The sequence below is a fragment of the Falco rusticolus genome, chromosome 9, assembly GCF_015220075.1.
Source record: "Falco rusticolus isolate bFalRus1 chromosome 9, bFalRus1.pri, whole genome shotgun sequence".
Classification (NCBI taxonomy): Eukaryota; Metazoa; Chordata; class Aves; order Falconiformes; family Falconidae; genus Falco; species Falco rusticolus.
This window is the reverse complement of record NC_051195.1, coordinates 4346003-4358953: the sequence shown is the minus strand read 5'-3', so window position 1 is coordinate 4358953 and position 12951 is coordinate 4346003.

Genomic DNA, 12951 nt, shown 5'->3' with positions numbered 1-12951 from the left:
ACTTAACAGGGAACTTGCTCCGGTGTTAGTGCTGGCTGGCTGCGAGCACCCGTGGGTCAGGTGGGATAGACGTGTGTACGTTGAAATTGGAATTGACAAGATGGCAACGACCGTTTTTATTTCTATTCCGCACAGAAACCTGCAAAATGTACATCTCTGACAAAGCAGTTAAATGTGACAATAAAATCTTATTTAATCCTGTAACTTACATTTTAATATTTGTCAGGTTCCATGTCAGTAACTCGCTAGAATACTTCCAGCAGCTCAAAATTGCTGATGTGTTAATGCTAGCCTGTTTGTAGGACTAAGAGGGGGATTTGACAGAAGGGTGAGAGGGTAGCGGTATACCACCCGTACTGCATGCCTGCCACACGTAAAGATGTTGATACAGAGATCCCTTGAGTTCTGGAGTCCTTTAAGAACAAAAAATGTCGCAAGTTCTACTTGGTTTTACATATGACGTGGGTGGTTGGAGGTGGAACGAGAATGTACTCGTGCCCTCTAGCCAGTGCCTATCTGCAGGTACTTTAATTTACTGTAACCGCTTATGAGAACGAAGGGTATGTTTTTATTTATTTTTTAATTCAGATAATATTCTGGTAAAAATATCTGTGAATGGACATTACGTTTTTCATTACAGTCCTGTTAAAAATAATGGTGTTGGGCTATGATCCATCTGAAAGGAATAGGGAATAGCTTTAATCATAAAGAAACCAGAGCTTCATACCCATGAAGTACCAGGTTTCGGCGTCTGACTCGTGGAGAGTTTCGGTGATTCTCAGAAGCACGACACCCGGCAGCAAGACCTGTAGCAATGTCCACCCACAAACAGGTAGGCAGCATTGAAGAAAAGCTACTAAAAACTGGTGTTTACCTCTTAGTTCAAAATCCTGTAGTTCCTCTGATACAATGAAATATTTTTCTGGTTTATTGTTGTAAGAAACCTAGAATTGCTGTTTCCTTTATTTTCAATTTTACTTTGCTCTCCCCCGGCCCCTGTTATTTATAGCTGTAAGAACAGGAATAGCATATGGAAAGTCTCAGTGAGTTTGAACTGTCACATATGCTTACAAAAGAAAGCATCACCAAATACTTCTGAAATTAGCTAGGACTGACACTGCGGGAGTCTCCAAGTCCTCTGTTCGCTTACGGACGGAATGGTGCATGTTGGTAGAAAGAAGCGTGAGCATCTTTAATTTTGGCACATTCATGACTATGCAGGTTTTGTGTTCTTGTCTAGCATCTCCTAACTACTTGGGGACATTTCACTGGCTCTGACTTGTCCGGAGTTTAAATTTAAAGGGAAGCCATTACTGTTTTGTGTAGCAGCAAGATACAATAAGCAAGTGAAGAATGATTAAATTTCCTGTTAAGTGGAAAGATGCTTCAGACCATACTTCAGGTAACTAGCATCGGATCAGTGGACGTCATATTTTGTTGTTTAGCGCCTTTTATTTAGATATAATGCCTTTGATTATAGCAGTAGACAGCATTTAAGAAAATTGATACTACTTGAGATCAAAGTGACAGCAGCATCCTCTGTCATATCCACCGTCCCCTGCTTACAATTGCTGTGGGAGTGAAACGCTGGAGGTGTTGAGGGTGCACGGTCGTGGAATTCTTGTTTGCAGGTGAACCTCTGTGAGCAAATGTCTGCTGGGCCAGCAGGTGCTTTCCTTACTGTTCTGTGAGTCCTCTTATGTGAAAGGTACGCCTCTGTGCTTGGTCAGTGCTCGTCTGTCTCGTTGGTTTGTCACCCTAACTTTGCTTTTCTCAGCGCTGCGGACACCTGCAAGGTTTATTTTAAGCCTTTGGATGATAGACTTGCTTTGCTTGGTTCTTCCATGGCTGCCTGTGGGCAGCTCAAAAGGTGTTCATCTCTGGCTGTTTGAGGAGAGTCTTCCCTGGCTTTCTCTCGGTGTGTAAAATTACAGTGACTTCATGTACACATTTCTCTATCGTACGTGCTTACACTTGTGTGTGTGTGTGTTTGCATGTGCACACACCTTTACACTGCTCACTTCCATAGCTGACAGGTTTAGGAAGAAAAAAGGAAGCTTAATTAGTTTCATTAGTAAATTGCTAAATACTAGGGCACCTGTCCTAGCCTGTGGTCAGAACAGTGACCCTAATGCCGCATTGCTCAAATTTGCATTTGTTGCTTTTGAAGGACTCCTGCAAATCTCTCACCTGCTTCATGTTTCACACCTCATCTCACGAAGTGCAAGAACGTTTCTTCAAATCCTTGACTCCTGCGTCTTCTCACCCTGCGCTCCTGCGTCCCTGTAAATAACCTATTGCACAGCAGCATCTCAGCTGAAGTTGCTATAGGAGGAAAAAGGAGAGATTCCCTGGCTGTGGACAGAAATACCTGCAGATTCCTCACTGGGGGTGGCTTGTGTCATTCCCGCTGGTGGAAGCAGAGAGGTCTGTCTCTTGTACTTGCCAGCTTCAAGCAAAACTGGGGGGGAGCTGATCACTGTTCACGAGGGACAGGGGCTGGAACAGGTGGGAAATCCCAGTGTTTTTAGGAAACGGGGCCGTGACACTCAGGCTTCACTGAGTCAATGGCAGCCGAGAGTCTGGAGGGACTGATGGCTCTGGCCTGGAGGTGCGGCAGCTCCTGCTTCAGAGCCACGGTCATTCTGCTCCCTTTCCTGTGATCCACCAGTGCCTGGTGCCGCGTCCTGCCCAGCCCAGCAGCCTGCCCTGGCGTGCCACGCGTGCCGAAGGGCTGCCTGGTTCAGCGCACTGCTTTAGGATACTGCTGCTTTCTCACAGATCCTGGACAAAGACACTTGTTTCCTACCTAGACTGAGAGCAACCCGAGGATGGTCCTTGCACCTTCTCACTGGGAGCAGTGAGGTCCTTCAGGGGTATCGGGGCATGGGGGGGTGTGTGTGTTTATAGTTGCCTTGCTAACGTTGCAAGCTTTTTCATTCTTGTGCTTTGGTTTCAGATGAAATAACTTTTTGGGTTTTTCTTGAAAGCTAAGCTTTTACACTTTCCCATACATCCGATGGTAATCTTCCCTTAATTATATCCAAAGCCTCTTAAGTCCTTCTGAACACAGATTGCCGTTCTGGGATGGCCAGGAGCACTTCCCAGTCGCCTTGGAGAGCGAAGGACCCCGGGGTAGATGACGTGCTGGCGCAGTGGCTGTAGGTAGACCTGCTGCTCCCTTACGCTGCCAAAGGGAGCAAATCCTGCGCTGGGCAGGGAGCAGAGAGGTGCAGGAGAGCTCGCTTTCCAAGAGCTCCGGCTGCTTCAGCCGCGGTGAAGTGTGCATTAGGAGCTCAGCCTTCTCCTTATCTTGGGAGAATTTCAGGTTCAGCTTCCCAGGGCAAGTCCCGCAAGCGGAGATGGATGTTAAAGCAGGCCAGCTGAATCCAGTAAGAGTTACCTTTGTGGAAGAAGAGGCCTGTCACCGTCACATCAGCATCTCTTGGCCAGGGTGTGTCGGGATGAAATCCAGCCCTGAGCTGTGTGCCGGTGGAAGTTTCTAGGAAGGTAGGTTTTTCCTCTTTCTGACCATTAAACAAGATGTTAACTTGCAGCTCCTCGTCTTTTTCCCGAAGCGTTGTCCAGCAAAAAGAAAACACCTTGTTGCTTTTTCTGGGCTTATTAGGGACAGGGATGCCCACCAAGCTCTGCAGAAGGAGTTGAAGGCGCGAGGCCAGGAAAGCTGCTGCTTCTGCGGCAGGTCCCTGCGGGGTTTTGCATTAATTCTCTCCAGCTCTGCCACAGGGCACTGGGCGAGCTGGGTGGCTCTGTGGCACAGGGGCTCTCGGCATTCACCTCTCGCCAAAGAGAACAGTTGGTCATTTTCCTCGTGTGGGTTTGCGTGCCATATATTTATTTCCTCTGGCTTTATTGGAGAAAGCGTTAGGAAAAATCTGAAGATCCTCCAGAGACAAGTCAGTAATAAACATACAGGTGGTTTGAAATTCTTCCATTACGAGCAGTATTATTCTTTTCTTAAAAAAAAAAAAACAACTTTTAGCAAAGTTATTTTCCTGCTCAGCATTTTTCTTTTGTTGTTGGTTTTGTAGTTTGGTTTTTTTTTCCAAAGGAGGAAAATAAGTGCTGCTAAGGGTTTTCCCTCCAGAAGCCCTATTTCCACCACAAGGATTGTTCCAACAAATTTTTCGTGCCAGTTTGTCATTTCTAACACATTTTCAAGAGCAAGAGGCTGCTGTAGCTGCCATCTCAAAGCTGTGAGCGGAGATCATTGGTGGTCTGTAGTACTAACAAGGAATAGCTAATTTTAGCCATAAATGGAGCCTTCTTAAATAAAATGTTCTTATTCAGGGCTCAGGGGACAAGTTCCTTAAACGCAGTTATATCGCTCAGATGCTGCGGATGTAACTTTCTAGTCTGAGCCGTGAGAGTTCCTGGTTGAAAGGCAGCACCAAAGGCACTGCTTGCTGTTCAGCTAGCTTTTGTCTTACTAAGCCTGTAGAGAGGTTGGAATTTACTCCTCCAACACGTGGCACGTCCCCGTGAGGTTGCCTGGGCACCTCATACTCAGTGGGTGAAGCACAAACACTTGCCTAGAGAAAATGTACACTTACCTCCTAAGCAATCGCTTCATAAATCTGTCGGATCTGAGAATAACACGTTTGGTGTTACCTAGAGCTGGGTTTGGGTTTTTCAGGATTTTTATTTTGTTAAAATCCATATAAATGGCTGGTGACAGCATTAGGTCTGGTGATGTTGGTGTTGACTTGCCCTGCGCAGCTGTGGTATTTCTCCTGGTGCTGGGCAAACTGACGCCAGGGTGACTCTTCTCAGACTCGTGTCTACTACCAGGGAAAGGCAAAACCAGTGTCCCCCACCTGTGACACCTCGAGGTATGAAGACAGGTAACTCCCCAAGCACAATTTTGACTCGCCGCTGGCCATGAATTAGGAAACAAGTATCTGCTGTGTATTTGTCTTCTCTGAGCATCGTTTTCTCGGTTACCAGGGTATTTTGGCAGGTCTGTTGCTACTGGCATCTGTATCCTGACCCTTGGATGCTATATAGCCTCTCAACCAAAAGGTGAGACTCCTGCACAGAGTATAAAGTTACTCAATTTTGATGATGGAATTGACTGTCTTCGGACAGAAAGCTTCCAGCTCAGCTGTATTTCCCTAAGCATGCCATGGACTAAGCAAGCAATGAGTAATTTTGAGATCTTTCCTCAGCTGCCAGGGAGATCTGTCTAAAGTAGGCTAGAAGAGTAGATTAGGAAATTATTTCCCCTCCCCTCCTACTATCAATTTGAAGAGTCTGCCAAAGCACGAAGGTGGGACTGTGCAGGTGTGGAGGAGCAGAAGTGTTTCTGGTTGCTTAGAGCACCAGTTAAACCCAAAAAGTTCCCAGGACTTGCTGAAGGTAGGGGATAAATCCTGTGCACAGACTGACTATACACTGTTAAGGTTTTTGCTGTGATCCTTGTTCTGAAATGTAGCAGGAGGGTAAGAAGTCAACTAGGAACCGTTTGGGAGACGAGCAGTTCAGGGAGAAGGCAGCCCAGTCTTGGGGAGACCTCAGGTGAGTGGGAAAGTAAGATGGGAACCCAAACCCAACATCCAGAAAGAGGAGTGTGAGCAAGACCATGACCCCCAGCTTCAACCAGCAAACTGACATGTTAACCTTTTATTTTGGATCAGATTCCAGCTGGGAATCAAATCCCTCACCCCTTCGTTTCTCTGAGCCCTTGCAGGTCTGGACCATTCATCTGCTGGCTGTCACATCAGCGAAATAATGTACGGCTTTGGTGTGCAGAAAGATTGATGCTTTGCTGACTTAGAGTATATTAAAGTAGCTGTCACTGGCTAATAATAACTCTTAACATAGTGATATTAAATTTAATACAGCCTGAACGCTTGAAAGAACGGAAGGCTGAACTTTTGATGAGTACCGTGGTGCATCAGCCGTGAAACTGAAGGTGGGAGTCTTGATTCCCGAGCCGCTAATTGAACACCGGGTGAGTCCTCCCACGGTCTCTCCTTGCAGTCTGTCTCTTGCATCGCACTTCCGAACACGTTGGAGACATCATTTCCAATATCGCCCTTCCACCTAAAGGTCTCAGACAGTCACAGAAAGTTCTGATGCCCGCCCGCGGCCGAGAAGCTGGTTGTCTGGGGGTTGTCTCCCGCTGACCCGCACGCAGCAGGATGGTGATGAACCTGCCCACGCCTCCCAGCGAAACCACCTGTACCTCTCACTTGGCTAAGAACTATAATCGCTGCCTGAATTTAAGACATTTTCCCTGCCTGTCTTTGTAACGCGGGACTCGGGCTTTTGTTTCAGTAAGCGCGGCTGTGCAGGTCACTGGTTTTCCTCTATTGGAAATGCTCGGTTGCATGTTGCATCTGCGATGGACCCTGTACGCTCTCAGAAAGCATGAGCAACGCAATCTCCCTGCTGCCAGGGATGGCTGGGTGATGAAAGGAGCCCAGGGAAGCCACGGGGAGTTACTTTAGTAAAGAACACAATATAGACGACAGTTGCACCGATACAGCATGGCAGCTGCAAAATGGGAACTGTCTCCTCTGTGCAAACAGGATTATCAGGATTTAGAGAGAGGATGGAGAATACTCATCCAGCTCGCTTCAGCAAGGAAGACCTCTGGCTCTTAATCCTAGATCCTGCCTCAAATTTCAGAGTGCCATGCAATAAATCTCTGAATAGAAAATGAGGAGGCAGTCAGAGCAGAGGGACCGGAGAACCCAGCTCCCGCGGGGTGCCCACCTCCTGGACCTGCACAGCCCTTGCACTCACTTGTCCTTATTCATAAGTCATTTATCATTATAAATGCCTAACCGAGATGCTTCAGCGGGATTAAGGCTGTTATTTTAGCAGCAGGTCTGTCACCGACTCCTACTACTGATCAGTCCCGTGGCTGCAGAGGGGGTGGCTCTCACTCTGCCATTTATACGTGGTTACTAATTGTCTAAATCCAGATGATTTGTTGGCTTTGGTACATTTAAGGGATCTTAACCCAGCGAGACCAGCCACAGTGCCTTTCCCTGGGAAACAAAAATGGGCACGTTATGATGGATGCGTGAAGCCTAGCACTTACGACCACACTCTTGCAGGTTGTTGGCAGGGAAATGTTTGCTTGCATCCTTCCAAGCTTATGATTTTTGGACTAAAATCCTTAAATCAAGATTTTATACCCAAATTCAAACTCTGCCTGTTGAGCCAGTCTCCAAAAACATACCCATGTTTTGCTGCTGGAAGAGCTGGTAAGTCTACAAGAAGAAAGCAGCGGGTTCTCCTGCGCTGTGGTGCAGGCAAAGGAAGAGAGGCTTTAGCGGTGATCCAGTGAGCATCGCTGTGAAAAATCACTCTGTAATTTTGGTGGTTCGTCCTGAGCTACTTACCCATGCAGTGGAGGAGACAGGGAACTTCTCAGTTCATTTATCAAAGCGCTTGCAATTCAAAGCAGGTGAAGCACTAAAAAAATATCAAGCAGTCAGAGATCATTTTTCCAGTGTGTGCAGATGCTCGGTGTACAGTCAGTGCGGTCAGGGCATGGGGCTTACCTCGGTCGTTACTTCGGTGCTGATGTTCCGGAGAAAGGCAATTGGTTTGGTAAGGTTTAAGAAAACGGCCTTGGCCTTCAGCATTGTGAGAAGGGTTGTTTGAAAAACACCTGGTGTTTAATTAACCCCCCCGGCTTTTGACAGGTTTGCCCCTTTTGAATCCGTGATTTCCAGACACCAGGAGCTCCCTGTGCCAGACCCAATCGTGCAGTAAGTCCCTTTGTAAGGCCGGAGCAACCACAGCGGAGGAGGCAGAGCAGGGGGATTGCTTTGATCTTCAGCTTAAGCTGATACAGGTTATAGCCTGTATCAGCAGAAATCCACATTTGTAATACCCAGCATCGCACGGAAAGCCAAGTGATTCCCTTTAGTTGTCCTGGAAACTCCACCATAGCTTGTTTCATCCTTTGCTCCTGGGAATCACATCTAAGAAGTCCCAGCAAGAGAAATGGGTCAGTATATCGTGCCCCTTGTAACCATGATTTCACAGCACACGGCTTTGCTACTTGGCTTGGATGTTCTTTTCTCTGTTTTATTGTTGATGTCTTTGTCATTAAATACAACTGGTTTGATTTTATTTTTCCATTTCGCGGTTGGGTTTGTTTGGAGGGCAGTACGAAGTTAGAGGGGTGGGATGCAGAATGCACCTGCAGGACAAGCGCTCTTCCCCCTTCCACCCCTGCCCTGCTCCTTGTGTGAGACTTTCCCTGCTGTCCCTTTATCCCCATTTCGTTTGACTGGCCCCTGCTTTGAAGAGCTTAAAACCTGCCTGTCTTTGTAAGACCTTGAACTGGGCAGGCCCCTACTCCCTGTTGTAATGCACGGAATAAATGTTAGGCTTTCATTTTCAACGTTAATGCAAATTGGAATGGGATTGCAGCGGTAAGAACGAGGCTTCCCTTGGCCGTGGGAGCAGGGAAGGTTTTATCCCCGGTAGAACAGAGTGGCTGTGAAGAGCAGAGCAGCAGCGCTCTGAGGCTGTTTTAATTAAGTAAATGCAAACAAAGCCGGAATGATCGCACTCGTGCAATGACGGAGCCCAGCTTCCTTCGAGATGCAGAATTACTTCTGGGTTCAGGTTGGTGTGTGTTCATCACAGTTACTCGCGAGCCGAGGCACACCGGCACAGAGCTCCATCCACCCTGGACAAGGTGCCCCTCCCCCCAGCAGCTCTACAGTCCCTCTTTGCCGGCTGCTTTTCCTGAGCCACCGGACCGGCCTGTAGATGCTGCAGGGAGATCTGTTACCAGCTCTCCCGTGTCTGAAGGAAAACCCAAACAAGCTGCTGAATAAAGCTAAATGTGTTTTTTCAGGCTTAACCTAATCCTTTCTAAAGCTTTATTAATGCAGAGTTAAATTCAAGCCTATCTGTTTATTTTTATTTCCTCTTGGGCTTTATTCCTTATTTGTTTGAGAGAGCAAGCGAGTCTTTCAGGACTCATTGATTCCTTAGTTCCCTTTTGGAAAGGAGCAAATCTCAGAGTTTTCCCACCTAATTTTTTGAATCACCTGCAAAACTGTCAGTTTCCATTCCATTTTCATTTAAAACACTTTCACGACTGAATTTTAAATTGTGGGTAATAAACCCCAGTACCCTTACCAGCTGGAAAGAAGTATGCTGTGTGTCTTTCAGAGAGGGATCCCCGCTTGCAAAGGGATGGGTTTGCTGCTGTCAGGTGCACCTCTACCAGACAGCTTTAAGACCATGCTTTATATATAGATAGATCTATATAAAGACCTATATACACTCTTACAAAGCAGCTGTTGGAGAGGCAGAGGAGCCTCCAGGAGTATGAAGATGTGGCTTTATCCACTGCTGAGGTGGAGCAGGCAGGCGGGAGCTCAGGAGGATGCTGGTGCCAAAGCACCTCGCTCATGCATTGAAACGCCTGGCACCTGACAGCAACAGCCCTGCTTTTAGTGGCAAAGAGAAGGGCTTTCCTTTTGGCTTTCTTCTGAAAATTGCCACTCATGCAAGCTTGTCTAGCCTCGCATAGTTTGACTTGTGTCTGCTCTAAAGCTTTATTTTAATTTTTTAATTTTTTGTTATGCTTGCAGAGAATGGGAGGGTGCCTGCTACTTTTGCAGGAGACAGATGCTGCTCTGTGAGTAACGAGGTCCCCCAGATCTCCCCCAGAGCCACCTTCGCTTCTCAGCCCTGCTGCTCCTCAAGGACCAGCCGCCTGGCTGCCGGTGCCGGGGTGTACGCGTGGATTCTCTCCTGCTTTCGGCACAGGTGGTGATGGAGGGGAGCTGCTGGCCAAGAGCCTCACGGTGCCAACGTCCACCCAGCACGTGGGAGCTGGAAGGACGGAGGTCTCCCTTTAACCCGAGAGCCCTGCTCCCATGCCCTGAGCCAGGCAAGCTCTGCAAATCCAGCGTCCTTCTGTGCGGGGTGTCTCTAACTTCAGTTGTAGCTAACTGCTTCCTAATCCTGGGAGGTGCCCAAGGGGATGCGGTGGGATGCCTTCCTGGTGACTGAGGCTTTTGGAGCCTGGTCCCACTGTGGGGCTGGCTAAGGCTGTTCCCGAGTGAGTTTTTTGCATAAAAGACGACCCCCCAGCAACAATCTTGCTGGTCCCACGTGATGAGGGAAAGAGGGAGCACTGGTGGGCTTGCATCAGACTGCTTGTTTGTGAGCACTTAACCTGAGTGCGTGTTCGGTGTCTCGTGTGTGATATTTAGCTTGAGAGGCTCAAAGGCAAAGCGTCCCCTTTTTCCAGAGCTCAGCATGGAGCAATTTAGCCTTCCACCTCCATCCCTGTAGAGGCTTGAGAGGGGTCATGCCAGGGCCGAGGACTTGTCCATTGATCCTGTCTGTGACCTTGCTGCTACTGCTGGGCAGGAGCAGTGCCCCAGCTGTGCTGCAAGGCTTATTGCCATGGGATTAGCATCTCCTGTGCACGCTGGCCTGCTAATCGCATCTCACCTCCTGCTCCCAAGCACGGTCATCCCACCTGGGTCTCTCCTGGCTGCACGCAGCCTCGCCATGATCTTATGTTCCTGCCACAGCGGCAACGGGCAGGTTTGGGGAGCGAGGCTACAAGTCGGTGATTCCCCACAGTGGCAGGAGTGATGCCGAGCACCGAGGGAGCATCCTGCTGTTGTTACCATGACACTGTTGGCATCCCATGCCCTTACTTTTGTCTGCCCGTCCCTGGGTGCTTGAACGCTGTCCTACACAGGTGGGCAGCAGTGCAAGCGCTCTGCTTTTGGTTTAAAAGATGCCTTGCTCTCTTCTGTGTGAAGGCTGTGTATTACGAGGCATATTTGTCCTTGCAGGACAGCCTAGTGTGTGTTTTCCAAAGGAGATAAATCGTGAAGGCGACCAAAGTCAGGCTCCATTCCAACGTGCACTCTGCTGCTTTTTCTGCAAGCACAGAAAGGACAGCCAGCACTTTGCATTTCAAGCTCACCTCCAGCAGTCTGAGGGCATGGCTGGATCTTGGTTTAGTTCTGTACACCTGCTTACCAGGGATGCTGTGAGGGTCCTGAGTGGAGTCAGTCTGGGGTATTTTTTGTTTGATTTTTTGTGGTGGTTTTTTTGTTGGGTTTTTTTTTTTTTCCTCTACAATGCTTTAATGCATTGCAAATATTGGTATCTTCCTTTTACTGAAGCAGGAGACTTAAGCTAGGATTGTTGAAATACCTTGGGGGGGGATGGATGTTCCTGATGGCATGCACACATAGTCAGCCTAAAATACCAGAAGTCAGTCATTTAAAAGAAAAAAAGATCCTTTTCTTTCAAATTGCTCCTGCAGTATTGGTAGAGAGCAGCTGTGTGGAAGCGGAGCAGCCCCTGTTTGACCAAGAAACCTGTTCTCTGAATGGCCAGCTCCTGCTGATGGGTAATTGGTGCATTTGCCAGAACAGGATTTTTAAAAATCCTTTTTGAGTGCACACAGCAGTGCTCATCTCCATTAAAAAGAGGGAAGGGTAAAAAAAAAAAAAAAAATGCTTACAATTATTGGGCCCCTGAAAGAGCTTCCTGAGGGCATTCAGAGGCCCCCAGACACTGCTGCTTGGTTTTCCAGGGCCATCCTGGCAGTGATGCAGCTGTATCCCGGGGGAGATGCCCTGTGGCAGGGTGCTTGCCCCCAGACAAGGGGAAATGGTAGCTGGGGTATAAAGTAAGTGATGTCTCTCTGGCCATGCCTGTCTGGCAAACCAGTGTTCCCAGTGAGGCAGGGGTCAGGGCTGCCACTGTGACGGAGCCGGGCTCTCCCACCCCAGTCTCTCTGCCAGGGTGCCATTTGTGTAAAATGCTCCAAAAATAAGGAATCTCTCCAATTCTGAGTCCAAGAGGTGGCCTCAGGCCATCTGTGCAGCATATTTTTACTGGTGGGGCTGTTTTTAGGTTTGCCCTCCCAGCATCAGCTGTGTCATCCCAGTTGCTCCTCAGGCTGCTGTGCACATCCGAAGTAGCAATGGCAGATCGAGCGGTGCAGGCGTCTGGGATGGGAGGAAACCGGTCCTGCTAGCAAACGTGACCTTCCCTCCCGGGGAACGGCAGCCAGCAGAGCTTTACCCTCCCACTGAGGCTGCCGGAGCCAGGGATGCTTGCAAAAATCCTGGCTCAGCTCCATCCCCCTTCTGCGCAATTATTTCCCTTCTGGGTTTTCCCTGGCTGACAGCAGAGTGGCAGCATCTGCGGGCTGCACCGTACCCCGCCACGGGACAGCCTGTGTGCTTGGGGGGGGGGGGCAGATGCCGGAGTGTCTTGCTGCATCAGGGCCGATATTTGGAGATCAACAGCAGGAGGCTGCAAATAGCTCGTGCGCTTTGAACGTGGGCTCGGGATAAGGCGCTGCTGGCCCTGGGTGACCCCCACGCTGATCTGTCTCGCTGCTGGTGGATGTTCCAGGAAGAGCTCGCTTCCCAAAACAAATCCTGTGCCAGCCTCCACCATGACGGCAGACCAGCGCGCTCGTGGAGCAGGGAGAAATCTTGCAGTGCAGTGAATACTTGTTCCCAGCATGTTTTTGAGAGAAAGCGAGTGCCTTCATAAGAGCAGCCCACCCTGGTCATGCCTTTTAACTCCAGTTGGGTTTGGTACACAACATCGTCCAGCGAACCAAGGCAGTCAAGACCTGGATTTTCTCCAAAAGCACGGGACCTCGCTTTCCCCCACCCCCAGCATCCTGCTGAAAGCAGCACCACGAATTTTCTTTCTGAATCAGAATAGTTTGGGGAATTTTCATGTATTTCTATTTTCGATCGCTACAACGGTATCGACAGGGCTCCTGGGTTAAGGGGTTGTGGTAGCAAATAAGCTTCAAAGCCAGGGCTCGCTGCAGCTCTCAGGCTGCTTCTGGGTGAAATTTTACATCCAACCAGTTAGATGACACTCGTGAATGTGAGATTAAGTTGCACTGTTCTAACTTTGGAGAGTTTTTTGACTAATTGGGTGATC